The sequence below is a fragment of the Phalangium opilio genome, unplaced genomic scaffold (assembly GCF_054372755.1).
Source record: "Phalangium opilio isolate 3A_F unplaced genomic scaffold, DU_Popi_V2 ptg000039l_2, whole genome shotgun sequence".
Classification (NCBI taxonomy): domain Eukaryota; kingdom Metazoa; phylum Arthropoda; class Arachnida; order Opiliones; family Phalangiidae; genus Phalangium; species Phalangium opilio.
Genome location: NW_028324163.1, coordinates 4,185,353 through 4,210,819, shown reverse-complemented (window position 1 = coordinate 4,210,819; position 25,467 = coordinate 4,185,353). Strand labels below are relative to the sequence as shown.

At 43.7% G+C, this 25,467-nt stretch overlaps 41 non-coding genes across 41 annotated transcripts; all 41 read right to left on the bottom strand.

Annotated features, from left to right (window-relative positions):
* Positions 1-778: 778 nt before the first annotated feature.
* On the bottom strand, positions 779-850 carry TRNAE-UUC (transfer RNA glutamic acid (anticodon UUC)). The gene has a single exon. It is a non-coding gene; the product is annotated as a tRNA-Glu (tRNA).
* Positions 851-1,053: 203 nt separating this feature from the next.
* Positions 1,054-1,125, bottom strand: TRNAE-CUC (transfer RNA glutamic acid (anticodon CUC)). The gene has a single exon. It is a non-coding gene; the product is annotated as a tRNA-Glu (tRNA).
* Positions 1,126-1,656: 531 nt separating this feature from the next.
* On the bottom strand, positions 1,657-1,728 carry TRNAE-UUC (transfer RNA glutamic acid (anticodon UUC)). The gene has a single exon. It is a non-coding gene; the product is annotated as a tRNA-Glu (tRNA).
* Positions 1,729-2,384: 656 nt separating this feature from the next.
* Positions 2,385-2,456, bottom strand: TRNAE-UUC (transfer RNA glutamic acid (anticodon UUC)). The gene has a single exon. It is a non-coding gene; the product is annotated as a tRNA-Glu (tRNA).
* A 79-nt stretch (positions 2,457-2,535) lies between these two features.
* Positions 2,536-2,607, bottom strand: TRNAE-CUC (transfer RNA glutamic acid (anticodon CUC)). The gene has a single exon. It is a non-coding gene; the product is annotated as a tRNA-Glu (tRNA).
* Positions 2,608-3,692: 1,085 nt separating this feature from the next.
* Positions 3,693-3,764, bottom strand: TRNAE-UUC (transfer RNA glutamic acid (anticodon UUC)). The gene has a single exon. It is a non-coding gene; the product is annotated as a tRNA-Glu (tRNA).
* A 228-nt stretch (positions 3,765-3,992) lies between these two features.
* On the bottom strand, positions 3,993-4,064 carry TRNAE-UUC (transfer RNA glutamic acid (anticodon UUC)). Its single transcript has one exon. It is a non-coding gene; the product is annotated as a tRNA-Glu (tRNA).
* A 2,209-nt stretch (positions 4,065-6,273) lies between these two features.
* Positions 6,274-6,345, bottom strand: TRNAE-UUC (transfer RNA glutamic acid (anticodon UUC)). Its single transcript has one exon. It is a non-coding gene; the product is annotated as a tRNA-Glu (tRNA).
* A 230-nt stretch (positions 6,346-6,575) lies between these two features.
* TRNAE-CUC (transfer RNA glutamic acid (anticodon CUC)) lies at positions 6,576-6,647 on the bottom strand. Its single transcript has one exon. It is a non-coding gene; the product is annotated as a tRNA-Glu (tRNA).
* Positions 6,648-7,302: 655 nt separating this feature from the next.
* On the bottom strand, positions 7,303-7,374 carry TRNAE-UUC (transfer RNA glutamic acid (anticodon UUC)). Its single transcript has one exon. It is a non-coding gene; the product is annotated as a tRNA-Glu (tRNA).
* Positions 7,375-8,356: 982 nt separating this feature from the next.
* On the bottom strand, positions 8,357-8,428 carry TRNAE-UUC (transfer RNA glutamic acid (anticodon UUC)). Its single transcript has one exon. It is a non-coding gene; the product is annotated as a tRNA-Glu (tRNA).
* Positions 8,429-8,808: 380 nt separating this feature from the next.
* Positions 8,809-8,880, bottom strand: TRNAE-UUC (transfer RNA glutamic acid (anticodon UUC)). Its single transcript has one exon. It is a non-coding gene; the product is annotated as a tRNA-Glu (tRNA).
* A 229-nt stretch (positions 8,881-9,109) lies between these two features.
* On the bottom strand, positions 9,110-9,181 carry TRNAE-UUC (transfer RNA glutamic acid (anticodon UUC)). Its single transcript has one exon. It is a non-coding gene; the product is annotated as a tRNA-Glu (tRNA).
* Positions 9,182-10,163: 982 nt separating this feature from the next.
* On the bottom strand, positions 10,164-10,235 carry TRNAE-UUC (transfer RNA glutamic acid (anticodon UUC)). The gene has a single exon. It is a non-coding gene; the product is annotated as a tRNA-Glu (tRNA).
* A 380-nt stretch (positions 10,236-10,615) lies between these two features.
* On the bottom strand, positions 10,616-10,687 carry TRNAE-UUC (transfer RNA glutamic acid (anticodon UUC)). Its single transcript has one exon. It is a non-coding gene; the product is annotated as a tRNA-Glu (tRNA).
* Positions 10,688-10,916: 229 nt separating this feature from the next.
* Positions 10,917-10,988, bottom strand: TRNAE-UUC (transfer RNA glutamic acid (anticodon UUC)). The gene has a single exon. It is a non-coding gene; the product is annotated as a tRNA-Glu (tRNA).
* A 505-nt stretch (positions 10,989-11,493) lies between these two features.
* On the bottom strand, positions 11,494-11,565 carry TRNAE-UUC (transfer RNA glutamic acid (anticodon UUC)). Its single transcript has one exon. It is a non-coding gene; the product is annotated as a tRNA-Glu (tRNA).
* Positions 11,566-11,945: 380 nt separating this feature from the next.
* TRNAE-UUC (transfer RNA glutamic acid (anticodon UUC)) lies at positions 11,946-12,017 on the bottom strand. Its single transcript has one exon. It is a non-coding gene; the product is annotated as a tRNA-Glu (tRNA).
* Positions 12,018-12,096: 79 nt separating this feature from the next.
* On the bottom strand, positions 12,097-12,168 carry TRNAE-UUC (transfer RNA glutamic acid (anticodon UUC)). The gene has a single exon. It is a non-coding gene; the product is annotated as a tRNA-Glu (tRNA).
* Positions 12,169-12,247: 79 nt separating this feature from the next.
* On the bottom strand, positions 12,248-12,319 carry TRNAA-UGC (transfer RNA alanine (anticodon UGC)). Its single transcript has one exon. It is a non-coding gene; the product is annotated as a tRNA-Ala (tRNA).
* Positions 12,320-14,030: 1,711 nt separating this feature from the next.
* Positions 14,031-14,102, bottom strand: TRNAE-UUC (transfer RNA glutamic acid (anticodon UUC)). The gene has a single exon. It is a non-coding gene; the product is annotated as a tRNA-Glu (tRNA).
* A 380-nt stretch (positions 14,103-14,482) lies between these two features.
* Positions 14,483-14,554, bottom strand: TRNAE-UUC (transfer RNA glutamic acid (anticodon UUC)). The gene has a single exon. It is a non-coding gene; the product is annotated as a tRNA-Glu (tRNA).
* Positions 14,555-14,783: 229 nt separating this feature from the next.
* TRNAE-UUC (transfer RNA glutamic acid (anticodon UUC)) lies at positions 14,784-14,855 on the bottom strand. The gene has a single exon. It is a non-coding gene; the product is annotated as a tRNA-Glu (tRNA).
* Positions 14,856-15,360: 505 nt separating this feature from the next.
* On the bottom strand, positions 15,361-15,432 carry TRNAE-UUC (transfer RNA glutamic acid (anticodon UUC)). Its single transcript has one exon. It is a non-coding gene; the product is annotated as a tRNA-Glu (tRNA).
* Positions 15,433-15,812: 380 nt separating this feature from the next.
* On the bottom strand, positions 15,813-15,884 carry TRNAE-UUC (transfer RNA glutamic acid (anticodon UUC)). Its single transcript has one exon. It is a non-coding gene; the product is annotated as a tRNA-Glu (tRNA).
* A 229-nt stretch (positions 15,885-16,113) lies between these two features.
* TRNAE-UUC (transfer RNA glutamic acid (anticodon UUC)) lies at positions 16,114-16,185 on the bottom strand. Its single transcript has one exon. It is a non-coding gene; the product is annotated as a tRNA-Glu (tRNA).
* Positions 16,186-16,264: 79 nt separating this feature from the next.
* On the bottom strand, positions 16,265-16,336 carry TRNAA-UGC (transfer RNA alanine (anticodon UGC)). Its single transcript has one exon. It is a non-coding gene; the product is annotated as a tRNA-Ala (tRNA).
* A 1,560-nt stretch (positions 16,337-17,896) lies between these two features.
* On the bottom strand, positions 17,897-17,968 carry TRNAE-UUC (transfer RNA glutamic acid (anticodon UUC)). The gene has a single exon. It is a non-coding gene; the product is annotated as a tRNA-Glu (tRNA).
* Positions 17,969-18,800: 832 nt separating this feature from the next.
* TRNAE-CUC (transfer RNA glutamic acid (anticodon CUC)) lies at positions 18,801-18,872 on the bottom strand. The gene has a single exon. It is a non-coding gene; the product is annotated as a tRNA-Glu (tRNA).
* Positions 18,873-19,252: 380 nt separating this feature from the next.
* Positions 19,253-19,324, bottom strand: TRNAE-UUC (transfer RNA glutamic acid (anticodon UUC)). Its single transcript has one exon. It is a non-coding gene; the product is annotated as a tRNA-Glu (tRNA).
* Positions 19,325-20,157: 833 nt separating this feature from the next.
* TRNAE-CUC (transfer RNA glutamic acid (anticodon CUC)) lies at positions 20,158-20,229 on the bottom strand. The gene has a single exon. It is a non-coding gene; the product is annotated as a tRNA-Glu (tRNA).
* Positions 20,230-20,609: 380 nt separating this feature from the next.
* On the bottom strand, positions 20,610-20,681 carry TRNAE-UUC (transfer RNA glutamic acid (anticodon UUC)). Its single transcript has one exon. It is a non-coding gene; the product is annotated as a tRNA-Glu (tRNA).
* Positions 20,682-20,910: 229 nt separating this feature from the next.
* Positions 20,911-20,982, bottom strand: TRNAE-CUC (transfer RNA glutamic acid (anticodon CUC)). The gene has a single exon. It is a non-coding gene; the product is annotated as a tRNA-Glu (tRNA).
* Positions 20,983-21,337: 355 nt separating this feature from the next.
* On the bottom strand, positions 21,338-21,409 carry TRNAE-CUC (transfer RNA glutamic acid (anticodon CUC)). The gene has a single exon. It is a non-coding gene; the product is annotated as a tRNA-Glu (tRNA).
* Positions 21,410-21,487: 78 nt separating this feature from the next.
* TRNAE-CUC (transfer RNA glutamic acid (anticodon CUC)) lies at positions 21,488-21,559 on the bottom strand. The gene has a single exon. It is a non-coding gene; the product is annotated as a tRNA-Glu (tRNA).
* Positions 21,560-22,215: 656 nt separating this feature from the next.
* TRNAE-UUC (transfer RNA glutamic acid (anticodon UUC)) lies at positions 22,216-22,287 on the bottom strand. Its single transcript has one exon. It is a non-coding gene; the product is annotated as a tRNA-Glu (tRNA).
* Positions 22,288-22,667: 380 nt separating this feature from the next.
* On the bottom strand, positions 22,668-22,739 carry TRNAE-CUC (transfer RNA glutamic acid (anticodon CUC)). The gene has a single exon. It is a non-coding gene; the product is annotated as a tRNA-Glu (tRNA).
* A 380-nt stretch (positions 22,740-23,119) lies between these two features.
* On the bottom strand, positions 23,120-23,191 carry TRNAE-UUC (transfer RNA glutamic acid (anticodon UUC)). Its single transcript has one exon. It is a non-coding gene; the product is annotated as a tRNA-Glu (tRNA).
* An 833-nt stretch (positions 23,192-24,024) lies between these two features.
* On the bottom strand, positions 24,025-24,096 carry TRNAE-CUC (transfer RNA glutamic acid (anticodon CUC)). The gene has a single exon. It is a non-coding gene; the product is annotated as a tRNA-Glu (tRNA).
* A 380-nt stretch (positions 24,097-24,476) lies between these two features.
* TRNAE-UUC (transfer RNA glutamic acid (anticodon UUC)) lies at positions 24,477-24,548 on the bottom strand. Its single transcript has one exon. It is a non-coding gene; the product is annotated as a tRNA-Glu (tRNA).
* Positions 24,549-24,902: 354 nt separating this feature from the next.
* Positions 24,903-24,974, bottom strand: TRNAE-CUC (transfer RNA glutamic acid (anticodon CUC)). The gene has a single exon. It is a non-coding gene; the product is annotated as a tRNA-Glu (tRNA).
* Positions 24,975-25,467: the final 493 nt, after the last annotated feature.

The window sequence follows — 25,467 nt, the reverse complement described above, 5'->3', positions numbered from 1 at the left end:
CTTCCAATCGTGGTGCGCGTCGAGGTTTACGAATCCAACGTGTTTTTAGGAATAATAATCAAGGGTGGATCTATGCTTTCAAAGGAATTTGACGGCGACAGTCAAGCAAAACGGTATTAGGCCTTGCCACATGTTGACTGAGCTATAGCGAGCCTTCGTCAGATTATCACATGTCAATGATATAAGAAATTGACCCTTGTATATCCTGTGATGAGGAGATGGTTGTAAAGTTACTAACTCTCAATTTTGGAGGCAGATACTGTCTAGTGATACTTAAAGTAACGATTTAATCTTATAAACAGACTACAATCATAAGCCCATATCATAAATTAACCGATGTTGATATCAAAGCTTAATTGAAATACCAATGCCAATTTTTTTTATGTACTGAAAGAGATATCTACTTATATTCCATTCAAATTTTTCTCGCAACATTTCAAATTAACGAATAGAAATGTGCAAATGAAGTTCAAACCGATTAATTGGGCAAATTGCTTTATTGGTCACTGTCACCGATCACAGATAGATTTGCGTCCTTCAGTAGTGTTTATTATGCTTGTGAAATGGTAAGCGAAATCTGTGATTAAATTTTAAAGTAGACATGGGCAAAAAGTGCTTTAGTCATATCAACTGAATCTCTAAATTTTACCAAAATTAACAAAATATTCTCTTCATGATTAAAGATCTTGTTTGAAGCAGCAAGCCAACTAATCCTTATTTACCTTCTTTTGAAAAAAATTGCTTGATACCTCTATCAAAAGCGGTACAAAAGCACTCGCTCCGATACCGGGAATCGAACCCGGGCCTTCTGGGTGAAAGCCAGATATCCTAGCCACTAGACCATATCGGACTGGTAGAAACAACCCTAAATATTATTCCCATAAATGTGTCTTTAAATTCATTCTTCAAAAGCGGTACAAAGCACTCGCTCCGATACCGGGAATCGAACCCGGGCCTTCTGGGTGAAAGTCAGGTATCCTAGCCACTAGACCATATCGTACTTGCTCAACCAAGTCTTAATTCTATTCTTGAAAAGCGGTACAAAAGCACTCGCCCCGATACCGGGAATCGAACCCGGGCCTTCTGGGTGAGAGCCAGATATCCTAGCCACTAGACCATATCGGACTGGTTGGAACAACCCTAGATATTATTCCTATAAATGTGTCTTTAAGTTCATTCTTCAAAAGCGGTACAAAAGCACTCGGTCCGATACCGGGAATCGAACACGGGCCTTCTGATAGAAAGCCAGATATCCTAGCCACTAGTCCTTATCGGACTTGCTTAACCAAGTCTTAATTCTATTCATAAACCTATATCCTTAAGTCTATTCTTGAAAAGAGGTACAAAAGCACTCGCTCCGATACCGGGAATCGAACCCGGGTATTATGGGTGAAAGCCAGGTATCCTAGCCACGAGACCATATCGGACTTGCTTAACCAAGTCTTAATTCTATTCATAAACCTATATCCTTAAGTCTATTCTTGAAAAGCGGTACAAAAGCACACGCTCCGATACCGGGAATCGTACTCTCGCCTTCTGGGTGAGAGCCAGATATCCTAGCCACTAGACCATATCGGACTGGTTGTACAAACCCTAAATATTATTCCTATAAGTGTGTCTTTAAGTTTATTCTTCAAAAGCGGTACAAAGCACTCGCTCCGATACCGGGAATCGAACCCGGGCCTTCTGGGTGAAAGCCAGATATCCTAGCCACTAGACCATATCGGACTGGTTGGAACAGCCCTAAATATTATTCCTATAAATGTGTCTTTAAATTCATTCTTCAAAAGCGGTACAAAAGCACTCGCTCCGATACCGGGAATCGAACCCGGGCCTTCTGGGTGAAAGTCAGGTATCCTAGCCACTAGACCATATCGTACTTGCTCAACTAAGTCTTAATTCTATTCTTGAAAAGCGGTACAAAAGCACTCGGTCCGATACCGGGAATCGAACACGGGCCTTCTGATAGAAAGCCAGATATCCTAGCCACTAGTCCATATCGGACTTGCTTAACCAAGTCTTAATTCTATTCATAAACCTATATCCTTAAGTCTATTCTTGAAAAGAGGTACAAAAGCACTCGCTCCGATACCGGGAATCGAACCCGGGTATTATGGGTGAAAGCCAGGTATCCTAGCCACAAGACCATATCGGACTTGCTTAACCAAGTCTTAATTCTGTTCATAAACCTATATCCTTAAGTCTATTCTTGAAAAGCGGTACAAAAGCACACGCTCCGATACCGGGAATCGTACTCTCGCCTTCTGGGTGAGAGCCAGATATCCTAGCCACTAGACCATATCGGACTGGTTGTACAAACCCTAAATATTATTCCTATAGGTGTGTCTTTAAGTTTATTCTTCAAAAGCGGTACAAAGCACTCGCTCCGATACCGGGAATCGAACCCGGGCCATCTGGGTGAAAGCCAGATATCCTAGCCACTAGACCATATCGGACTGGTTGGAACAACCCTAAATATTATTCCTATAAATGTGTCTTTAAATTCATTCTTCAAAAGCGGTACAAAAGCACTCGCTCCGATACCGGGAATCGAACCCGGGCCTTGTGGGTGAGAGCCAGATATCCTAGCCACTAGACCATATCGGACAGCTTGGAACAACCCTAGATTTTATTCCTATAAATGTGTCTTTAAGTTCATTCTTCAAAAGCGGTACAAAAGCACTCGGTCCGATTCCGGGAATCGGACACGGGCCTTCTGGGTGAAAGCCAGATATCCTAGCCACTAGTCCATATCGGACTTGCTTAACCAAGTCTTAATTCTATTCATAAACCTATATCCTTAAGTCTATTCTTGAAAAGCGGTACAAAAGCACTCGCTCTGATACCGGCAGGGAGCACATTATCCAAAGGAGAGTCAGAGATAGAAGAGGGAAGGTACTTTATAACGGCCGGGCACCCTGGCTCTTACGCGCATCTGCCTCGGCGCACAGCCGAGGAGTAAGACGTCACGTGATCCTTTGAGAGGGAAATTCAAAAAGGGTAAACCCGAAAATACGGTTAGAGAGATGGCTTACATTACACACTAGAGATCAGCATTCAGCGTGGTTACTGTAGCTTTGTCTACGGTTAATTTACAATGTGCGCCCCTTGAACAACAGAGCAGTGTCCCAATGCTTCGAATTATTGCGACAGCCACGGTAATAACAATACTTTATTATAACCATATTTATTATTTTTCTTTGAATATTGAGAGGTTAAAAAATAAAACACTGGAAAGGGTCAGTAGATTAAAAACAAGAAACAAATTTGATAAGTACCGTCGCCGAAGCACTGTAGGCACGCACGTGGCACGCACGATTCGCGAAGCGGCTCGAGTATCGGAGTATCGCCGAGACACCGACACCGTAAAACTCAAGCCTCGGCCGTAATAATGTAACCAAACTTCTCTGACTTTTTTCTCTTCGGTTGCGCCGATTGCGCATGTGCGCCACGCTCCTAGAGAGCCACTGGTACTGGTAACGTTTTTGAAAGGGGGGCTGACGGAGAATTCGGTCTCTCCGACTCTCCTCTATTTTCGTGCTCACTGATACCGGGAATCGTACTCTCGCCTTCTGGGTAAGAGCCAGATATCCTAGCCACTAGACCATAACGGACTAGTTGAACAAACCCTAAATATTATTCCTATAAATGTGTCTTCAAGTTTATTCTTCAAAAGCGGTACAAAGCACTCCCTCCGATACTGGGAATCGAACCCGGGCCTTCTGGGTGAAAGCCAGATATCCTAGCCACTAGACCATATCGGACTGGTTGGAACAACCCTAAATATTATTCCTATAAATGTGTCTTTAAATTCATTCTTCAAAAGCGGTACAAAGCACTCCCTCCGAAACCGGGAATCGAACCTGGGCCCTACTGGGTGAAAGCCAGATATCCTAGCCAATAGACCATATCGGACTTGCGTTACCAAGTCTTAATTCTATTCATAAACCTATGTCCTTAAGTCTATTTTTGAATTCTTTACAAAACACTCTCTCCGATACCGGGAATCGAACCCTGGCCTTCTGGGTGAAAGCCAGATATCCTAGCCACTAGACCATATCGGACTGGTTGGAGCAACCCTAAATATTATTCCTATAAATGTGTCTTTAAATTCATTCTTCAAAAGCGGTACAAAAGCACTCGCTCCGATACCGGGAATCGAACCCGGGCCTTCTGGGTGAAAGCCAGATATCCTAGCCAATTGACCATATCGGACTTGCGTGACCAAGTCTTAATTCTATTCATAAACCTATGTCCTTAAGTCTATTTTTGAAATGCTTTACAAAACACTCTCTCCGATACCGGGAATCGAACCCTGGCCTTCTGGGTGAAAGCCAGATATCCTAGCCACTAGACCATATCGTACTTGCTCAACCAAGTCTTAATTCTATTCTTGAAAAGCGCTACAAAAGCACTCGCCCGGATACCGGGAATCGAACCCGGGCCTTCTGGGTGAGAGCCAGATATCCTAGCCACTAGACCAAATCGTACTTGCTCAACCAAGTCTTAATTCTATTCTTGAAAAGCGCTACAAAAGCACTCGCCCCGATACCGGGAATCGAACCCGGGCCTTCTGGGTGAAAGCCAGATATCCTAGCCAATTGACCATATCGGACTTGCGTAACCAAGTCTTAATTCTATTCATAAACCTATGTCCTTAAGTCTATTTTTGAAATGCTTTACAAAACACTCTCTCCGATACCGGGAATCGAACCCTGGCCTTCTGGGTGAAAGCCAGATATCCTAGCCACTAGACCATATCGTACTTGCTCAACCAAGTCTTAATTCTATTCTTGAAAAGCGCTACAAAAGCACTCGCCCCGATACCGGGAATCGAACCCTGGCCTTCTGGGTGAAAGCCAGATATCCTAGCCACTAGACCATATCGGACTGGTTGGAACAACCCTAAATATTATTCCTATAAATGTGTCTTTAAATTCATTCTTCAAAAGCGGTACAAAAGCACTCGGTCCGATTCCGGGAATCGGACACGGGCCTTCTGGGTGAAAGCCAGATATCCTAGCCACTAGACCATATCGGACTGGTTGGAACAACCCTAGATATTATTCCTATAAATGTGTCTTTAAGTTCATTCTTCAAAAGCGGTACAAAAGCACTCGGTCCGATTCCGGGAATCGGACACGGGCCTTCTGGGTAAAAGCCAGAAATCCTAGCCACTAGTCCATATCGGACTTGCTTAACCAAGTCTTAATTCTATTCATAAACTTATATCCTTAAGTCTATTTTTGAAAAGAGGTGCAAAAGCACTCGCTCCGATACCGGGAATCGAACCCGGGCCTTCTGGGTGAAAGTCAGGTATCCTAGCCACTAGACCATATCGTACTTGCTCAACCAAGTCTTAATTCTATTCTTGAAAAGCGGTACAAAAGCACTCGCCCCTATACCGGGAATCGAACCCGGGCCTTCTGGGTGAGAGCCAGATATCCTAGCCACTAGACCATATCGTACTTGCTCAGCCAAGTCTTAATTCTATTCTTGAAAAGCGGTACAAAAGCACTCGTCCCGATACCGGGAATCGAACCCTGGCCTTCTGGGTGAAAGCCAGATATCCTAGCCAATAGACCATATCGGACTTGCGTTACCAAGTCTTAATTCTATTCATAAACCTATGTCCTTAAGTCTATTTTTGAAATGCTTTACAAAACACTCCCTCCGATACTGGGAATCGAACCCTGGCCTTCTGGGTGAAAGCCAGATATCCTAGCCACTAGACCGTATCGGACTGGTTGGAAGAACCCTAGATATTATTCCTATAAATGTGTCTTTAAGTTCATTCTTCAAAAGCGGTACAAAAGCACTCAGTCCGATTCCGGGAATCGGACACGGGCCTTCTGGGTGAAAGCCAGATATCCTAGCCACTAGTCCATATCGGACTTGCTTAACCAAGTCTTAATTCAATTCATAAACCTATATCCTTAAGTCTATTCTTGAAAAGCGGTACAAAAGCACTCGCTCCGATACCGGGAATCGTATTCTCGCCTTCTGGGTGAGAGCCAGATATCCTAGCCACTAGACCATATCGGACTAGTTGAACAAACCCTAAATATTATTCCTATAAATGTGTCTTTAAGTTTATTCTTCAAAAGCGGTACAAAGCACTCGTCCCGACACCGGGAATCGAACCCTGGCCTTCTGGGTGAAAGCCAGATATCCTAGCCAATAGACCATATCGGACTTGCGTTACCAAGTCTTAATTCTATTCATAAACCTATGTCCTTAAGTCTATTTTTGAAATGCTTTACAAAACATTCTCTCCGATACCGGGAATCGAACCCTGGCCTTCTGGGTGAAAGCCAGATATCCTAGCCACTAGACCATATCGGACTGGTTGGAACAACTCTAGATATTATTCCTATAAATGTGTCTTTAATTTCATTCTTCAAAAGCGGTACAAAAGCACTCGGTCCGATTCCGGGAATCGGACACGGGCCTTCTGGGTAAAAGCCAGAAATCCTAGCCACTAGTCCATATCGGACTTGCTTAACCAAGTCTTAATTCTATTCATAAACCTATATCCTTAAGTCTATTCTTGAAAAGAGGTGCAAAAGCACTCGCTCCGATACCGGGAATCGAACCCGGGCCTTCTGGGTGAGAGCCAGATATCCTAGCCACTAGACCATATCGTACTTGCTCAACCAAGTCTTAATTCTATTCTTGAAAAGCGGTACAAAAGCACTCGTCCCGATACCGGGAATCGAACCCTGGCCTTCTGGGTGAAAGCCAGATATCCTAGCCACTAGACCGTATCGGACTGGTTGGAAGAACCCTAGATATTATTCCTATAAATGTGTCTTTAAGTTCATTCTTCAAAAGCGGTACAAAAGCACTCGGTCCGATTCAGGGAATCGGACACGGGCCTTCTGGGTAAAAGCCAGAAATCCTAGCCACTAGTCCATATCGGACTTGCTTAACCAAGTCTTAATTCAATTCATAAACCTATATCCTTAAGTCTATTCTTGAAAAGCGGTACAAAAGCACTCGCTCCGATACCGGGAATCGTATTCTCGACTTCTGGGTGAGAGCCAGATATCTTAGCCACTAGACCATATCGGACTAGTTGAACAAACCCTAAATACTATTCCTATAAATGTGTCTTTAAGTTTATTCTTCAAAAGCGGTACAAAGCACTCGTCCCGATACCGGGAATCGAACCCTGGCCTTCTGGGTGAAAGCCAGATATCCTAGCCAATAGACCATATCGGACTTCCGTTACCAAGTCTTAATTCTATTCATAAACCTATGTCCTTAAGTCTATTTTTGAAATGCTTTACAAAACACTCTCTCCGATACCGGGAATCGAACCCTGGCCTTCTGGGTGAAAGCCAGATATCCTAGCCACTAGACCATATCGGACTGGTTGGAACAACCCTAAATATTATTCCTATAAATGTGTCTTTAAATTCATTCTTCAAAAGCGGTACTAAAGCACTCGGTCCGATTCCGGGAATCGGACACGGGCCTTCTGGGTGAAAGCCAGATATCCTAGCCACTAGTCCATATCGGACTTGCTTAACCAAGTCTTAATTCTATTCATAAACCTATATCCTTAAGTCTATTCTTGAAAAGCGGTACAAAGGCACTCGCTCCGATACCGGGAATCGTACTCTCGCCTTCTGGGTAAGAGTCAGATATCCTAGCCACTAGACCATATCGGACTAGTTGAACAAACCCTAAATATTATTCCTATAAATGTGTCTTTAAGTTTATTCTTCAAAAGCGGTACAAAGCACTCCCTCCGATACTGGGAATCGAACCCTGGCCTTCTGGGTGAAAGCCAGATATCCTAGCCACTAGACCGTATCGGACTGGTTGGAAGAACCCTAGATATTATTCCTATAAATGTGTCTTTAAGTTCATTCTTCAAAAGCGGTACAAAAGCACTCAGTCCGATTCCGGGAATCGGACACGGGCCTTCTGGGTGAAAGCCAGATATCCTAGCCACTAGTCCATATCGGACTTGCTTAACCAAGTCTTAATTCAATTCATAAACCTATATCCTTAAGTCTATTCTTGAAAAGCGGTACAAAAGCACTCGCTCCGATACCGGGAATCGTATTCTCGCCTTCTGGGTGAGAGCCAGATATCCTAGCCACTAGACCATATCGGACTAGTTGAACAAACCCTAAATATTATTCCTATAAATGTGTCTTTAAGTTTATTCTTCAAAAGCGGTACAAAGCACTCGTCCCGATACCGGGAATCGAACCCTGGCCTTCTGGGTGAAAGCCAGATATCCTAGCCAATAGACCATATCGGACTTGCGTTACCAAGTCTTAATTCTATTCATAAACCTATGTCCTTAAGTCTATTTTTGAAATGCTTTACAAAACATTCTCTCCGATACCGGGAATCGAACCCTGGCCTTCTGGGTGAAAGCCAGATATCCTAGCCACTAGACCATATCGGACTGGTTGGAACAACCCTAAATATTATTCCTATAAATGTGTCTTTAAATTCATTCTTCAAAAGCGGTACTAAAGCACTCGGTCCGATTCCGGGAATCGGACACGGGCCTTCTGGGTGAAAGCCAGATATCCTAGCCACTAGTCCATATCGGACTTGCTTAACCAAGTCTTAATTCTATTCATAAACCTATATCCTTAAGTCTATTCTTGAAAAGCGGTACAAAGGCACTCGCTCCGATACCGGGAATCGTACTCTCGCCTTCTGGGTAAGAGCCAGATATCCTAGCCACTAGACCATATCGGACTAGTTGAACAAACCCTAAATATTATTCCTATAAATGTGTCTTTAAGTTTATTCTTCAAAAGCGGTACAAAGCACTCCCTCCGATACTGGGAATCGAACCCGGGCCTTCTGGGTGAAAGCCAGATATCCTAGCCACTAGACCATATCGGACTGGTTGGAACAACCCTAAATATTATTCCTATAAATGTGTCTTTAAATTCATTCTTCAAAAGCGGTACAAAAGCACTCGCTCCGATACCGGGAATCGAACCCGGGCCTTCTGGGTGAAAGCCAGATATCCTAGCCAATTGACCATATCGGACTTGCGTAACCAAGTCTTAATTCTATTCATAAACCTATGTCCTTAAGTCTATTTTTGAAATGCTTTACAAAACACTCTCTCCGATACCGGGAATCGAACCCTGGCCTTCTGGGTGAAAGCCAGATATCCTAGCCACTAGACCATATCGGACTGGTTGGAACAACCCTAAATATTATTCCTATAAATGTGTCTTTAAATTCATTCTTCAAAAGCGGTACTAAAGCACTCGGTCCGATTCCGGGAATCGGACACGGGCCTTCTGGGTGAAAGCCAGATATCCTAGCCACTAGTCCATATCGGACTTGCTTAACCAAGTCTTAATTCTATTCATAAACCTATATCCTTAAGTCTATTCTTGAAAAGCGGTACAAAGGCACTCGCTCCGATACCGGGAATCGTACTCTCGCCTTCTGGGTAAGAGTCAGATATCCTAGCCACTAGACCATATCGGACTAGTTGAACAAACCCTAAATATTATTCCTATAAATGTGTCTTTAAGTTTATTCTTCAAAAGCGGTACAAAGCACTCCCTCCGATACTGGGAATCGAACCCTGGCCTTCTGGGTGAAAGCCAGATATCCTAGCCACTAGACCGTATCGGACTGGTTGGAAGAACCCTAGATATTATTCCTATAAATGTGTCTTTAAGTTCATTCTTCAAAAGCGGTACAAAAGCACTCAGTCCGATTCCGGGAATCGGACACGGGCCTTCTGGGTGAAAGCCAGATATCCTAGCCACTAGTCCATATCGGACTTGCTTAACCAAGTCTTAATTCAATTCATAAACCTATATCCTTAAGTCTATTCTTGAAAAGCGGTACAAAAGCACTCGCTCCGATACCGGGAATCGTATTCTCGCCTTCTGGGTGAGAGCCAGATATCCTAGCCACTAGACCATATCGGACTAGTTGAACAAACCCTAAATATTATTCCTATAAATGTGTCTTTAAGTTTATTCTTCAAAAGCGGTACAAAGCACTCGTCCCGATACCGGGAATCGAACCCTGGCCTTCTGGGTGAAAGCCAGATATCCTAGCCAATAGACCATATCGGACTTGCGTTACCAAGTCTTAATTCTATTCATAAACCTATGTCCTTAAGTCTATTTTTGAAATGCTTTACAAAACATTCTCTCCGATACCGGGAATCGAACCCTGGCCTTCTGGGTGAAAGCCAGATATCCTAGCCACTAGACCATATCGGACTGGTTGGAACAACCCTAAATATTATTCCTATAAATGTGTCTTTAAATTCATTCTTCAAAAGCGGTACTAAAGCACTCGGTCCGATTCCGGGAATCGGACACGGGCCTTCTGGGTGAAAGCCAGATATCCTAGCCACTAGTCCATATCGGACTTGCTTAACCAAGTCTTAATTCTATTCATAAACCTATATCCTTAAGTCTATTCTTGAAAAGCGGTACAAAGGCACTCGCTCCGATACCGGGAATCGTACTCTCGCCTTCTGGGTAAGAGCCAGATATCCTAGCCACTAGACCATATCGGACTAGTTGAACAAACCCTAAATATTATTCCTATAAATGTGTCTTTAAGTTTATTCTTCAAAAGCGGTACAAAGCACTCCCTCCGATACTGGGAATCGAACCCGGGCCTTCTGGGTGAAAGCCAGATATCCTAGCCACTAGACCATATCGGACTGGTTGGAACAACCCTAAATATTATTCCTATAAATGTGTCTTTAAATTCATTCTTCAAAAGCGGTACAAAAGCACTCGCTCCGATACCGGGAATCGAACCCGGGCCTTCTGGGTGAAAGCCAGATATCCTAGCCAATTGACCATATCGGACTTGCGTAACCAAGTCTTAATTCTATTCATAAACCTATGTCCTTAAGTCTATTTTTGAAATGCTTTACAAAACACTCTCTCCGATACCGGGAATCGAACCCTGGCCTTCTGGGTGAAAGCCAGATATCCTAGCCACTAGACCATATCGGACTGGTTGGAACAACCCTAAATATTATTCCTATAAATGTGTCTTTAAATTCATTCTTCAAAAGCGGTACAAAAGCACTCGGTCCGATTCCGGGAATCGGACACGGGCCTTCTGGGTGAAAGCAAGAAATCCTAGCCACTAGACCATATCGGACTGATTGGAACAACCCTAGATATTATTCCTATAAATGTGTCTTTAAGTTCATTCTTCAAAAGCGGTACAAAAGCACTCGGTCCGATTCCGGGAATCGGACACGGGCCTTCTGGGTAAAAGCCAGAAATCCTAGCCACTAGTCCATATCGGACTTGCTTAACCAAGTCTTAATTCTATTCTTGAAAAGCGGTACAAAAGCACTCGTCCCGATACCGGGAATCGAACCCTGGCCTTCTGGGTGGAAGCCAGATATCCTAGCCAATAGACCATATCGGACTTGCGTTACCAAGTCTTAATTCTATTCATAAACCTATGTCCTTAAGTCTATTTTTGAAATGCTTTACAAAACACTCTCTCCGATACCGGGAATCGAACCCTGGCCTTCTGGGTGAAAGCCAGATATCCTAGCCACTAGACCATATCGGACTGGTTGGAACAACCCTAAATATTATTCCTATAAATGTGTCTTTAAATTCATTCTTCAAAAGCGGTACTAAAGCACTCGGTCCGATTCCGGGAATCGGACACGGGCCTTCTGGGTGAAAGCCAGATATCCTAGCCACTAGTCCATATCGGACTTGCTTAACCAAGTCTTAATTCTTTTCATAAACCTATATCCTTAAGTCTATTCTTGAAAAGCGGTACAAAGGCACTCGCTCCGATACCGGGAATCGTACTCTCGCCTTCTGGGTAAGAGCCAGATATCCTAGCCACTAGACCATATCGGACTAGTTGAACAAACCCTAAATATTATTCCTATAAATGTGTCTTTAAGTTTATTCTTCAAAAGCGGTACAAAGCACTCCCTCCGATACTGGGAATCGAACCCGGGCCTTCTGGGTGAAAGCCAGATATCCTAGCCACTAGACCATATCGGACTGGTTGGAACAACCCTAAATATTATTCCTATAAATGTGTCTTTAAATTCATTCTTCAAAAGCGGTACAAAAGCACTCGCTCCGATACCGGGAATCGAACCCGGGCCTTCTGGGTGAAAGCCAGATATCCTAGCCACTAGACCATATCGGACTGGTTAGAACAACCCTAAATATTATTCCTATAAATGTGTCTTTAAATTCATTCTTCAAAAGCGGTACAATAGCACTCGCTCCGATACCGGGAATCGAACCCGGGCCTTCTGGGTGCAAGCCAGATATCCTAGCCACTAGACCATATCGGACTTGCGTAAGCAAGTCTTAATTCTATTCATAAACCTATATCCTTAAGTCTATTCTTGAAAAGAGGTACAAAAGCACTCGCTCCGATACCGGGAATCGAACCCGGGCCTTCTGGGTGAAAGTCAGGTATCCTAGCCACTAGACCATATCGTACTTGCTCAACCAAGTCTTAATTCTATTCATAAACCTATATCCTTAAGTCTATTTTTGAAAAGCGGTACAAAAGCACTCGCTCCGATACCGGGAATCGTACTCTCGCCTTCTGGGTGAGAGCCAGATATCCTAGCCACTAGACCATATCGGACTAGTTGAACAAACCCTAAATATTATTCCTATAAATGTGTCTTTAAGTTTATTCTTCAAAAGCGGTACAAAGCACTCGCTCCGATACCGGGAATAGAACCCGGGCCTTCTGGGTGAAAGGCAGATATCCTAGCCACTAGACCATATCGGACTGGTCGGAACAACCCTAAATATTATTCCTTTAAATGTGTCTTTAAATTCATTCTTCAAAAGCGGTACAATAGCACTCGCTCCGATACCGGGAATCGAACCCGGGCCTTCTGGGTGAAAGCCAGATATCCTAGCCAATAGACCATATCGGCCTTGCGTAACCAAGTCTTAATTCTATTCATAAACCTATGTCCTTAAGTCTATTTTTGAAATGCTTTACAAAAGCACTCGCTCCGATACCGGGAATCGTACTCTCGCCTTCTGGGTGAGAGCCAGATATCCTAGCCACTAGACCATATCGGACTGGTTGGAACAAACCCTAAATATTATTCCTATAATTGTGTCTTTAAGTTTATTCTTCAAAAGCGGTACAAAGCACTCTCTCCGATACCGGGAATCGAACCCTGGCCTTCTGGGTGAAAGCCAGATATCCTAGCCAATAGACCATATCGGACTGGTTGGAACAACCCTAAATATTATTCCTATAAATGTGTCTTTAAATTCATTCTTCAAAAGCGGTACAAAAGCACTCGGTCCGATTTCGGGAATCGAACGTGGGCCTTCTCGGTTAAAGTCAGGTATCCTAGCCACTAGACCATATCGTACTTGCTCAACCAAGTCTTAATTCTATTCTTGAAAAGCGGTACAAAATCACTCGCCCCGATACCGGGAATCGAACCCGGGCCTTGTGGGTGAGAGCCAGATATCCTAGCCACTAGACCATATCGGACTGGTTGGAAGAACCCTAGATATTATTCCTATAAATGTGTCTTTAAGTTCATTCTTCAAAAGCGGTACAAAAGCACTCAGTCCGATTCCGGGAATCGGACACGGGCCTTCTGGGTGAAAGCCAGATATCCTAGCCACTAGTCCATATCGGACTTGCTTAACCAAGTCTTAATTCAATTCATAAACCTATATCCTTAAGTCTATTCTTGAAAAGCGGTACAAAAGCACTCGCTCCGATACCGGGAATCGTATTCTCGCCTTCTGGGTGAGAGCCAGATATCCTAGCCACTAGACCATATCGGACTAGTTGAACAAACCCTAAATATTATTCCTATAAATGTGTCTTTAAGTTTATTCTTCAAAAGCGGTACAAAGCACTCGTCCCGATACCGGGAATCGAACCCTGGCCTTCTGGGTGAAAGCCAGATATCCTAGCCAATAGACCATATCGGACTTGCGTTACCAAGTCTTAATTCTATTCATAAACCTATGTCCTTAAGTCTATTTTTGAAATGCTTTACAAAACATTCTCTCCGATACCGGGAATCGAACCCTGGCCTTCTGGGTGAAAGCCAGATATCCTAGCCACTAGACCATATCGGACTGGTTGGAACAACCCTAAATATTATTCCTATAAATGTGTCTTTAAATTCATTCTTCAAAAGCGGTACTAAAGCACTCGGTCCGATTCCGGGAATCGGACACGGGCCTTCTGGGTGAAAGCCAGATATCCTAGCCACTAGTCCATATCGGACTTGCTTAACCAAGTCTTAATTCTATTCATAAACCTATATCCTTAAGTCTATTCTTGAAAAGCGGTACAAAGGCACTCGCTCCGATACCGGGAATCGTACTCTCGCCTTCTGGGTAAGAGCCAGATATCCTAGCCACTAGACCATATCGGACTAGTTGAACAAACCCTAAATATTATTCCTATAAATGTGTCTTTAAGTTTATTCTTCAAAAGCGGTACAAAGCACTCCCTCCGATACTGGGAATCGAACCCGGGCCTTCTGGGTGAAAGCCAGATATCCTAGCCACTAGACCATATCGGACTGGTTGGAACAACCCTAAATATTATTCCTATAAATGTGTCTTTAAATTCATTCTTCAAAAGCGGTACAAAAGCACTCGCTCCGATACCGGGAATCGAACCCGGGCCTTCTGGGTGAAAGCCAGATATCCTAGCCAATTGACCATATCGGACTTGCGTAACCAAGTCTTAATTCTATTCATAAACCTATGTCCTTAAGTCTATTTTTGAAATGCTTTACAAAACACTCTCTCCGATACCGGGAATCGAACCCTGGCCTTCTGGGTGAAAGCCAGATATCCTAGCCACTAGACCATATCGGACTGGTTGGAACAACCCTAAATATTATTCCTATAAATGTGTCTTTAAATTCATTCTTCAAAAGCGGTACAAAAGCACTCGGTCCGATTCCGGGAATCGGACACGGGCCTTCTGGGTGAAAGCAAGAAATCCTAGCCACTAGACCATATCGGACTGATTGGAACAACCCTAGATATTATTCCTATAAATGTGTCTTTAAGTTCATTCTTCAAAAGCGGTACAAAAGCACTCGGTCCGATTCCGGGAATCGGACACGGGCCTTCTGGGTAAAAGCCAGAAATCCTAGCCACTAGTCCATATCGGACTTGCTTAACCAAGTCTTAATTCTATTCTTGAAAAGCGGTACAAAAGCACTCGTCCCGATACCGGGAATCGAACCCTGGCCTTCTGGGTGGAAGCCAGATATCCTAGCCAATAGACCATATCGGACTTGCGTTACCAAGTCTTAATTCTATTCATAAACCTATGTCCTTAAGTCTATTTTTGAAATGCTTTACAAAACACTCTCTCCGATACCGGGAATCGAACCCTGGCCTTCTGGGTGAAAGCCAGATATCCTAGCCACTAGACCATATCGGACTGGTTGGAACAACCCTAAATATTATTCCTATAAATGTGTCTTTAAATTCATTCTTCAAAAGCGGTACTAAAGCACTCGGTCCGATTCCGGGAATCGGACACGGGCCTTCTGGGTGAAAGCCAGATATCCTAGCCACTAGTCCATATCGGACTTGCTTAACCAAGTCTTAATTCTTTTCATAAACCTATATCCTTAAGTCTATTCTTGAAAAGCGGTACAAAGGCACTCGCTCCGATACCGGGAATCGTACTCTCGCCTTCTGGGTAAGAGCCAGATATCCTAGCCACTAGACCATATCGGACTAGTTGAACAAACCCTAAATATTATTCCTATAAATGTGTCTTTAAGTTTATTCTTCAAAAGCGGTACAAAGCACTCCCTCCGATACTGGGAATCGAACCCGGGCCTTCTGGGTGAAAGCCAGATATCCTAGCCACTAGACCATATCGGACTGGTTGGAACAACCCTAAATATTATTCCTATAAATGTGTCTTTAAATTCATTCTTCAAAAGCGGTACAAAAGCACTCGCTCCGATACCGGGAATCGAACCCGGGCCTTCTGGGTGAAAGCCAGATATCCTAGCCAATTGACCATATCGGACTTGCGTAACCAAGTCTTAATTCTATTCATAAACCTATGTCCTTAAGTCTATTTTTGAAATGCTTTACAAAACACTCTCTCCGATACCGGGAATCGAACCCTGGCCTTCTGGGTGAAAGCCAGATATCCTAGCCACTAGACCATATCGGACTGGTTAGAACAACCCTAAATATTATTCCTATAAATGTGTCTTTAAATTCATTCTTCAAAAGCGGTACAATAGCACTCGCTCCGATACCGGGAATCGAACCCGGGCCTTCTGGGTGCAAGCCAGATATCCTAGCCACTAGACCATATCGGACTTGCGTAACCAAGTCTTAATTCTATTCATAAACCTATATCCTTAAGTCTATTCTTGAAAAGAGGTACAAAAGCACTCGCTCCGATACCGGGAATCGAACCCGGGCCTTCTGGGTGAAAGTCAGGTATCCTAGCCACTAGACCATATCGTACTTGCTCAACCAAGTCTTAATTCTATTCATAAACCTATATCCTTAAGTCTATTTTTGAAAAGCGGTACAAAAGCACTCGCTCCGATACCGGGAATCGTACTCTCGCCTTCTGGGTGAGAGCCAGATATCCTAGCCACTAGACCATATCGGACTAGTTGAACAAACCCTAAATATTATTCCTATAAATGTGTCTTTAAGTTTATTCTTCAAAAGCGGTACAAAGCACTCGCTCCGATACCGGGAATAGAACCCGGGCCTTCTGGGTGAAAGGCAGATATCCTAGCCACTAGACCATATCGGACTGGTCGGAACAACCCTAAATATTATTCCTTTAAATGTGTCTTTAAATTCATTCTTCAAAAGCGGTACAATAGCACTCGCTCCGATACCGGGAATCGAACCCGGGCCTTCTGGGTGAAAGCCAGATATCCTAGCCAATAGACCATATCGGCCTTGCGTAACCAAGTCTTAATTCTATTCATAAACCTATGTCCTTAAGTCTATTTTTGAAATGCTTTACAAAAGCACTCGCTCCGATACCGGGAATCGTACTCTCGCCTTCTGGGTGAGAGCCAGATATCCTAGCCACTAGACCATATCGGACTGGTTGGAACAAACCCTAAATATTATTCCTATAATTGTGTCTTTAAGTTTATTCTTCAAAAGCGGTACAAAGCACTCTCTCCGATACCGGGAATCGAACCCTGGCCTTCTGGGTGAAAGCCAGATATCCTAGCCAATAGACCATATCGGACTGGTTGGAACAACCCTAAATATTATTCCTATAAATGTGTCTTTAAATTCATTCTTCAAAAGCGGTACAAAAGCACTCGGTCCGATTTCGGGAATCGAACGTGGGCCTTCTCGGTTAAAGTCAGGTATCCTAGCCACTAGACCATATCGTACTTGCTCAACCAAGTCTTAATTCTATTCTTGAAAAGCGGTACAAAATCACTCGCCCCGATACCGGGAATCGAACCCGGGCCTTGTGGGTGAGAGCCAGATATCCTAGCCACTAGACCATATCGGACAGCTTGGAACAACCCTAGATATTATTCCTATAAATATGTCTTTAAGTTCATTCTTCAAAAGCGGTACAAAAGCACTCGGTCCGATTCCGGGAATCGGACACGGGCCTTCTGGGTGAAAGCCAGATATCCTAGCCACTAGTCCATATCGGACTTGCTTAACCAAGTCTTAATTCAATTCATAAACCTATATCCTTAAGTCTATTCTTGAAAAGCGGTACAAAAGCACCCGCTCCGATACCGGGAATCGTACTCTCGTCTTCTGGGTGAGAGCCAGATATCCTAGCCACTAGACCATATCGGACTAGTTGAACAAACCCTAAATATTATTCCTATAAATGTGTCTTTAAGTTTATTCTTCAAAAGCGGTACAAGCACTCGCTCCGATACCGGGAATCGAACCCGGGCCTTCTGGGTGAAAGCCAGATATCCTAGCCACTAGACCATATCGGACTTGCGTAACCAAGTCTTAATTCTATTCATAAACCTATATCCTTAAGTCTATTCTTGAAAAGAGGTACAAAAGCACTCGCTCCGATACCGGGAATCGAACCCGGGTATTATGGATGAAAGCCAGGTATCCTAGCCGCAAGACCATATCGGACTTGCTTAACCAAGTCTTAATTCTATTCATAAACCTATATACTTAAGTCTATTCTTGAAAAGCGTTACAAAAGCACACGCTCCGATACAGGGAATCGTACTCTCGCCTTCTGTGTGAGAGCCAGATATCCTAGCCACTAGACCATATCGGACTGGTTGAACAAACCCTAAATATTATTCCTAAAATGTGTCTTTAAGTTTATTCTTCAAAAGCAGTACAAAGCACTCGCTCCGATACCGGGAATCGAACCCGGGCCTTCTGGGTGAAAGCCAGATATCCTAGCCAAGAGACCATATCGGACTGGTTGGAACAACCCTAAATATTATTCCTATAAATGTGTCTTTAAATTCTATTCTTGAAAAGCGGTACAAAAGCACTAGCCCCGATACCGGGAATCGAACCCGGGCCTTGTGGGTGAGAGCCAGATATCCTAGCCACTAGACCATATCGGACTTGCGTGACCAAGTCTTAATTCTATTCATAAACGTATATCCTTAAGTCTATTCTTGAAAAGAGGTACAAAAGCACACGCTCCGATACAGGGAATCGTACTTTCGCCTTCTAGGTGAGAGCCAGATATCCTAGCCACTAGACCATATCGGACTGGTTGAAAACACCCTAAATATTATTCCTATAAATGTGTCTTTAAGTTTATTCTTCAAAAGCGGTACAAAGCACTCGCTCCGATACCGGGAATCGAACCCGGGCTTTCTGGGTGAGAGCCAGATATCCTAGCCACTAGACCATATCGGACTGTTTTTAACAACCCTAGATATTATTTCTATAAATGTGTCTTTAAGTTCATTCTTCAAAAGCGGTACAAAAGCACTCGTTCCGATACCGGGAATCGAACACGGGCCTTCTGAGTGAAAGCCAGATATCCTAGGCACTAGTCCACATCGGACTTGCTTAAGCAAGTCTTAATTCTATTCATAAACCTATTTCCTTAAGTCTATTCTTGAAAAGCGGTACAAAAGCACACGCTCCGATCCCGGGAATCATACTCTCGCCTTCTGGGTGAGAGCCAGATATCCTAGCCACTAGACCATATCGGACTGGTTGAACAAACCCTAAATATTATTCCTATAAATGTGTCTTTAAGTTTATTCTTCAAAAGCGGTACAAAGCACTCGCTCCGATACCGGTAATCGAACCCGGGCCTTCTGGGTGAAAGCCAGATATCCTAGCCACTAGACCATATCGGACTGGTCGGAACAACCCTAAATATTATTCCTATAATTGTGTCTTTAAATTCATTCTTCAAAAGCGGTACAATAGCACTCGCTCCGATACCGGGAATCGAACCCGGGCCTTCTGGGTGAAAGCCAGGTATCCTAGCCGAAAGACCATATCGGACTTTCTTAACCAAGTCTTAATTCAATTCATAAACCTATATCCTTAAGTCTATTCTTGAAAAGCGTTACAAAAGCACACGCTCCGATACAGGGAATCGTACTCTCGCCTTCTGGGTGAGAGCCAGTTATCCTAGCCACTAGACCATATCGGACTGGTCGGAACAACCCTAAATATTATTCCTATAAATGTGTCTTTAAATTCATTCTTCAAAAGCGGTACAATAGCACTCGCTCCGATACCGGGAATCGAACCCGGGCCTTCTGGGTGAAAGCCAGATATCCTAGCCAGTAGACCATATAGGACTTGCGTAACCAATTCTTAATTCTATTCATAAACCTATATCCTTAAGTCTATTCTTGAAAAGAGGTACAAAAGCACTCGCTCCGATACCGGGAATCGCACCCGGGTATTATGGGTGAAAGCCAGGTATCCTACCCGCAAGACCATATCGGACTTGCTTAACCAAGTCTTAATTCTATTCATAAACCTATATCCTTAAGTCTATTCTTGAAAAGCGTTACAAAAGCACACGCTCCGATACAGGGAATCGTACTTTCGCCTTCTAGGTGAGAGCCAGATATCCTAGCCACTAGACCATATCGGACTGGTTGAACAAACCCTAAATATTATTCCTATAAATGTGTCTTTAAGTTTATTCTTCAAAAGCGGTACAAAGCACTCGCTCCGATACCGGGAATCGAACCCGGGCTTTCTGGGTGAGAGCCAGATATCCTAGCCCCTAGACCATATCGGACTGGTTGAAACAACCCTAGATATTATTCCTATAAATGTGTCTTTAAATTCATTCTTCAAAAGCGGTACAAAAGCACTCGGTCCGATACCGGGAATCGAACACGGGCCTTCTGAGTGAAAGTCAGATATCCTAGCCACTAGCCCATATCGGACTTGCTTAACCAAGTCTTAATTCTATTCATAAACCTATATCCTTAAGTCTATTCTTGAAAAGCGGTACAAAAGCACACGCTCCGATACCGGGAATCGTACTCTCGCCTTCTGGGTGAGAGCCAGATATCCTAGCCACTAGACCATATCGGACTGGTTGAACAAACCCTAAATATAATTCCTATAAATGTGTCTTTAAGTTTATTCTTCAAAAGCGGTACAAAGCACTCGCTCCGATACCGGGAATCGAACCCGGGCCTTCTGGGTGAAAGCCAGATATCCTAGCCACTAGACCATATCGGACTGGTTAGAACAACCCTAAATATTATTCCTATAAATGTGTCTTTAAATTCATTCTTCAAAAGCGGTACAAAAGCACTCGCCCCGATACCGGGAATCGAACCCGGGCCTTGTGGGTGAGAGCCAGATATCCTAGCCACTAGACCATATCGGACAGCTTGGAACAACCCTAGATATTATTCCTATAAATGTGTCTTTAAGTTTATTCTTCAAAAGCGGTACAAAGCACTCGCTCCGATACCGGGAATCGAACCCGGGCTTTCTGGGTGAGAGCCAGATATCCTAGCCACTAGACCATATCGGACTGGTTGAAACAACCCTAGATATTATTCCTATAAATGTGTCTTTAAGTTCATTCTTCAAAAGCGGTACAAAAGCATTCGGTCCGATACCGGGAATCGTACTCTCGCCTTCTGGGTGAGAGCCAGATATCCTAGCCACTAGACCATATCGTACTTGCTCAACCAAGTCTTAATTCTATTCATAAACCTACATCCTTAAGTCTATTCTTGAAAAGAGGTGCAAAAGCACTCGCTCCGATACCGGGAATCGAACCCGGGCCTTCTGGGTGAAAGTCAGGTATCCAAGCCACTAGACCATATCGTACTTGCTCAACCAAGTCTTAATTCTATTCTTGAAAAGCGGTACAAAAGCACTCGCCCCGATACCGGGAATCGAACCCGGGCCTTTTGGGTGAGAGCCAGATATCCTAGCCACTAGACCATATCGGACAGCTTGGAACAACCCTAGATATTATTCCTATAAATGTGTCTTTAAGTTTATTCTTTAAAAGCGGTACAAAGCACTCGCTCCGATACCGGGAATCGAACCCGGGCTTTCTGGGTGAGAGCCAGATATCCTAGCCACTAGACCATATCGGACTGGTTGAAACAACCCTAGATATTATTCCTATAAATGTGTCTTTAAGTTCATTCTTCAAAAGCGGTACAAAAGCACTCGGTCCGATACCGGGAATCGTACTCTCGCCTTCTGGGTGAGAGCCAGATATCCTAGCCACTAGACCATATCGTACTTGCTCAACCAAGTCTTAATTCTATTCATAAACCTATATCCTTAAGTCTATCCTTGAAAAGAGGTGCAAAAGCACTCGCTCCGATACCGGGAATCGAACCCGGGCCTTCTGGGTGAAAGTAAGGTATCCTAGCCACTAGACCATATCGTACTTGCTCAACCAAGTCTTAATTCTATTCTTGAAAAGCGGTACAAAAGCACTCGCCCCGATACCGGGAATCGTACCCGGGCCTTCTGGGTGAGAGCCAGATATCCTAGCCACTAGTCCATATCGGACTTGCTTAACCAAGTCTTAATTCTATTCATAAACCTATATCCTTAAGTCTATTCTTGAAAAGCGGTACAAAAGCACTCGCTCCGATAACGGGAATCGTACTCTCGCCTTCTGGGTAAGAGCCAGATATCCTAGCCACTAGACCATATCGGACTAGTTGAACAAACCCTAAATATTATTCCTATTAATGTGTCTTTAAGTTTATTCTTCAAAAGCGGTACAAAGCACTCGCTCCGATACCGGGAATCGAACCCGGGCCTTCTGGGTGAAAGCCAGATATCCTAGCCACTAGACCATATCGGACTGGTTAGAACAACCCTAAATATTATTCCTATAAATGTGTCTTTAAATTCATTCTTCAAAAGCGGTACAAAAGCACTCGCTCCGATACCGGGAATCGAACCCGGGCCTTTTGGTTGAAGGTCAGGTATCCTAGCCACTAGACCATATCGGACTTGCGTGACCAAGTCTTAATTCTATTCATAAACGTATATCCTTAAGTCTATTCTTGAAAAGAGGTACAAAAGCACACGCTCCGATACAGGGAATCGTACTTTCGCCTTCTAGGTGAGAGCCAGATATCCTAGCCACTAGACCATATCGGACTGGTTGAAAACACCCTAAATATTATTCCTATAAATGTGTCTTTAAGTTTATTCTTCAAAAGCGGTACAAAGCACTCGCTCCGATACCGGGAATCGAACCCAGGCTCTCTGGGTGAGAGCCAGATATCCTAGCCACTAGACCATATCGGACTGTTTTTAACAACCCTAGATATTATTTCTATAAATGTGTCTTTAAGTTCATTCTTCAAAAGCGGTACAAAAGCACTCGGTCCGATACCGGGAATCGAACACGGGCCTTCTGAGTGAAAGCCAGATATCCTAGGCACTAGTCCACATCGGACTTGCTTAAGCAAGTCTTAATTCTATTCATAAACCTATTTCCTTAAGTCTATTCTTGAAAAGCGGTACAAAAGCACACGCTCCGATCCCGGGAATCATACTCTCGCCTTCTGGGTGAGAGCCAGATATCCTAGCCACTAGACCATATCGGACTGGTTGAACAAACCCTAAATATTATTCCTATAAATGTGTCTTTAAGTTTATTCTTCAAAAGCGGTACAAAGCACTCGCTCCGATACCGGTAATCGAACCCGGGCCTTCTGGGTGAAAGCCAGATATCCTAGCCACTAGACCATATCGGACTGGTCGGAACAACCCTAAATATTATTCCTATAATTGTGTCTTTAAATTCATTCTTCAAAAGCGGTACAATAGCACTCGCTCCGATACCGGGAATTGAACCCGGGCCTTCTGGGTGAAAGCCAGGTATCCTAGCCGAAAGACCATATCGGACTTTCTTAACCAAGTCTTAATTCAATTCATAAACCTATATCCTTAAGTCTATTCTTGGAAAGCGTTACAAAAGCACACGCTCCGATACAGGGAATCGTACTCTCGCCTTCTGGGTGAGAGCCAGTTATCCTAGCCACTAGACCATATCGGACTGGTCGGAACAACCCTAAATATTATTCCTATAAATGTGTCTTTAAATTCATTCTTCAAAAGCGGTACAATAGCACTCGCTCCGATACCGGGAATCGAACCCGGGCCTTCTGGGTGAAAGCCAGATATCCTAGCCAGTAGACCCTATCGGACTTGCGTAACCAAGTCTTAATTCTATTCATAAACCTATATCCTTAAGTCTATTCTTGAAAAGAGGTACAAAAGCACTCGCTCCGATACCGGGAATCGCACCCGGGTATTATGGGTGAAAGCCAGGTATCCTACCCGCAAGACCATATCGGACTTGCTTAACCAAGTCTTAATTCTATTCATAAACCTATATCCTTAAGTCTATTCTTGAAAAGCGTTACAAAAGCACACGCTCCGATACAGGGAATCGTACTTTCGCCTTCTAGGTGAGAGCCAGATATCCTAGCCACTAGACCATATCGGACTGGTTGAACAAACCCTAAATATTATTCCTATAAATGTGTCTTTAAGTTTATTCTTCAAAAGCGGTACAAAGCACTCGCTCCGATACCGGGAATCGAACCCGGGCCTTCTGGGTGAGAGCCAGATATCCTAGCCACTAGACCATATCGGACTGGTTGAAACAACCCTAGATATTATTCCTATAAATGTGTCTTTAAATTCATTCTTCAAAAGCGGTACAAAAGCACTCGGTCCGATACCGGGAATCGAACACGGGCCTTCTGAGTGAAAGTCAGATATCCTAGCCACTAGCCCATATCGGACTTGCTTAACCAAGTCTTAATTCTATTCATAAACCTATATCCTTAAGTCTATTCTTGAAAAGCGGTACAAAAGCACACGCTCCGATACCGGGAATCGTACTCTCGCCTTCTGGGTGAGAGCCAGATATCCTAGCCACTAGACCATATCGGACTGGTTGAACAAACCCTAAATATTATTCCTATAAATGTGTCTTTAAGTTTATTCTTCAAAAGCGGTACAAAGCACTCGCTCCGATACCGTGAATCGAACCCGGGCCTTCTGGGTGAAAGCCAGATATCCTAGCCACTAGACCATATCGGACTGGTTAGAACAACCCTAAATATTATTCCTATAAATGTGTCTTTAAATTCATTCTTCAAAAGCGGTACAAAAGCACTCGCTCCGATACCGGGAATCGAACCCGGGCCTTTTGGTTGAAAGTCAGGTATCCTAGCCACTAGACCATATCGTACTTGCTCAACCAAGTCTTAATTCCATTCTTGAAAAGCGGTACAAAAGCACTCGCCCCGATACCGGGAATCGAACCCGGGCCTTGTGGGTGAGAGCCAGATATCCTAGCCACTAGACCATATCGGACAGCATGGAACAACCCTAGATATTATTCCTATAAATGTGTCTTTAAGTTTATTCTTCAAAAGCGGTACAAAGCACTCGCTCCGATACCGGGAATCGAACCCGGGCTTTCTGGGTGAGAGCCAGATATCCTAGCCACTAGACCATATCGGACTGGTTGAAACAACCCTAGATATTATTCCTATAAATGTGTCTTTAAGTTCATTCTTCAAAAGCGGTACAAAAGCATTCGGTCCGATACCGGGAATCGTACTCTCGCCTTCTGGGTGAGAGCCAGATATCCTAGCCACTAGACCATATCGTACTTGCTCAACCAAGTCTTAATTCTATTCATAAACCTACATCCTTAAGTCTATTCTTGAAAAGAGGTGCAAAAGCACTCGCTCCGATACCGGGAATCGAACCCGGGCCTTCTGGGTGAAAGTCAGGTATCCAAGCCACTAGACCATATCGTACTTGCTCAACCAAGTCTTAATTCTATTCTTGAAAAGCGGTACAAAAGCACTCGCCCCGATACCGGGAATCGAACCCGGGCCTTGTGGGTGAGAGCCAGATATCCTAGCCACTAGACCATATCGGACAGCTTGGAACAACCCTAGATATTATTCCTATAAATGTGTCTTTAAGTTTATTCTTTAAAAGCGGT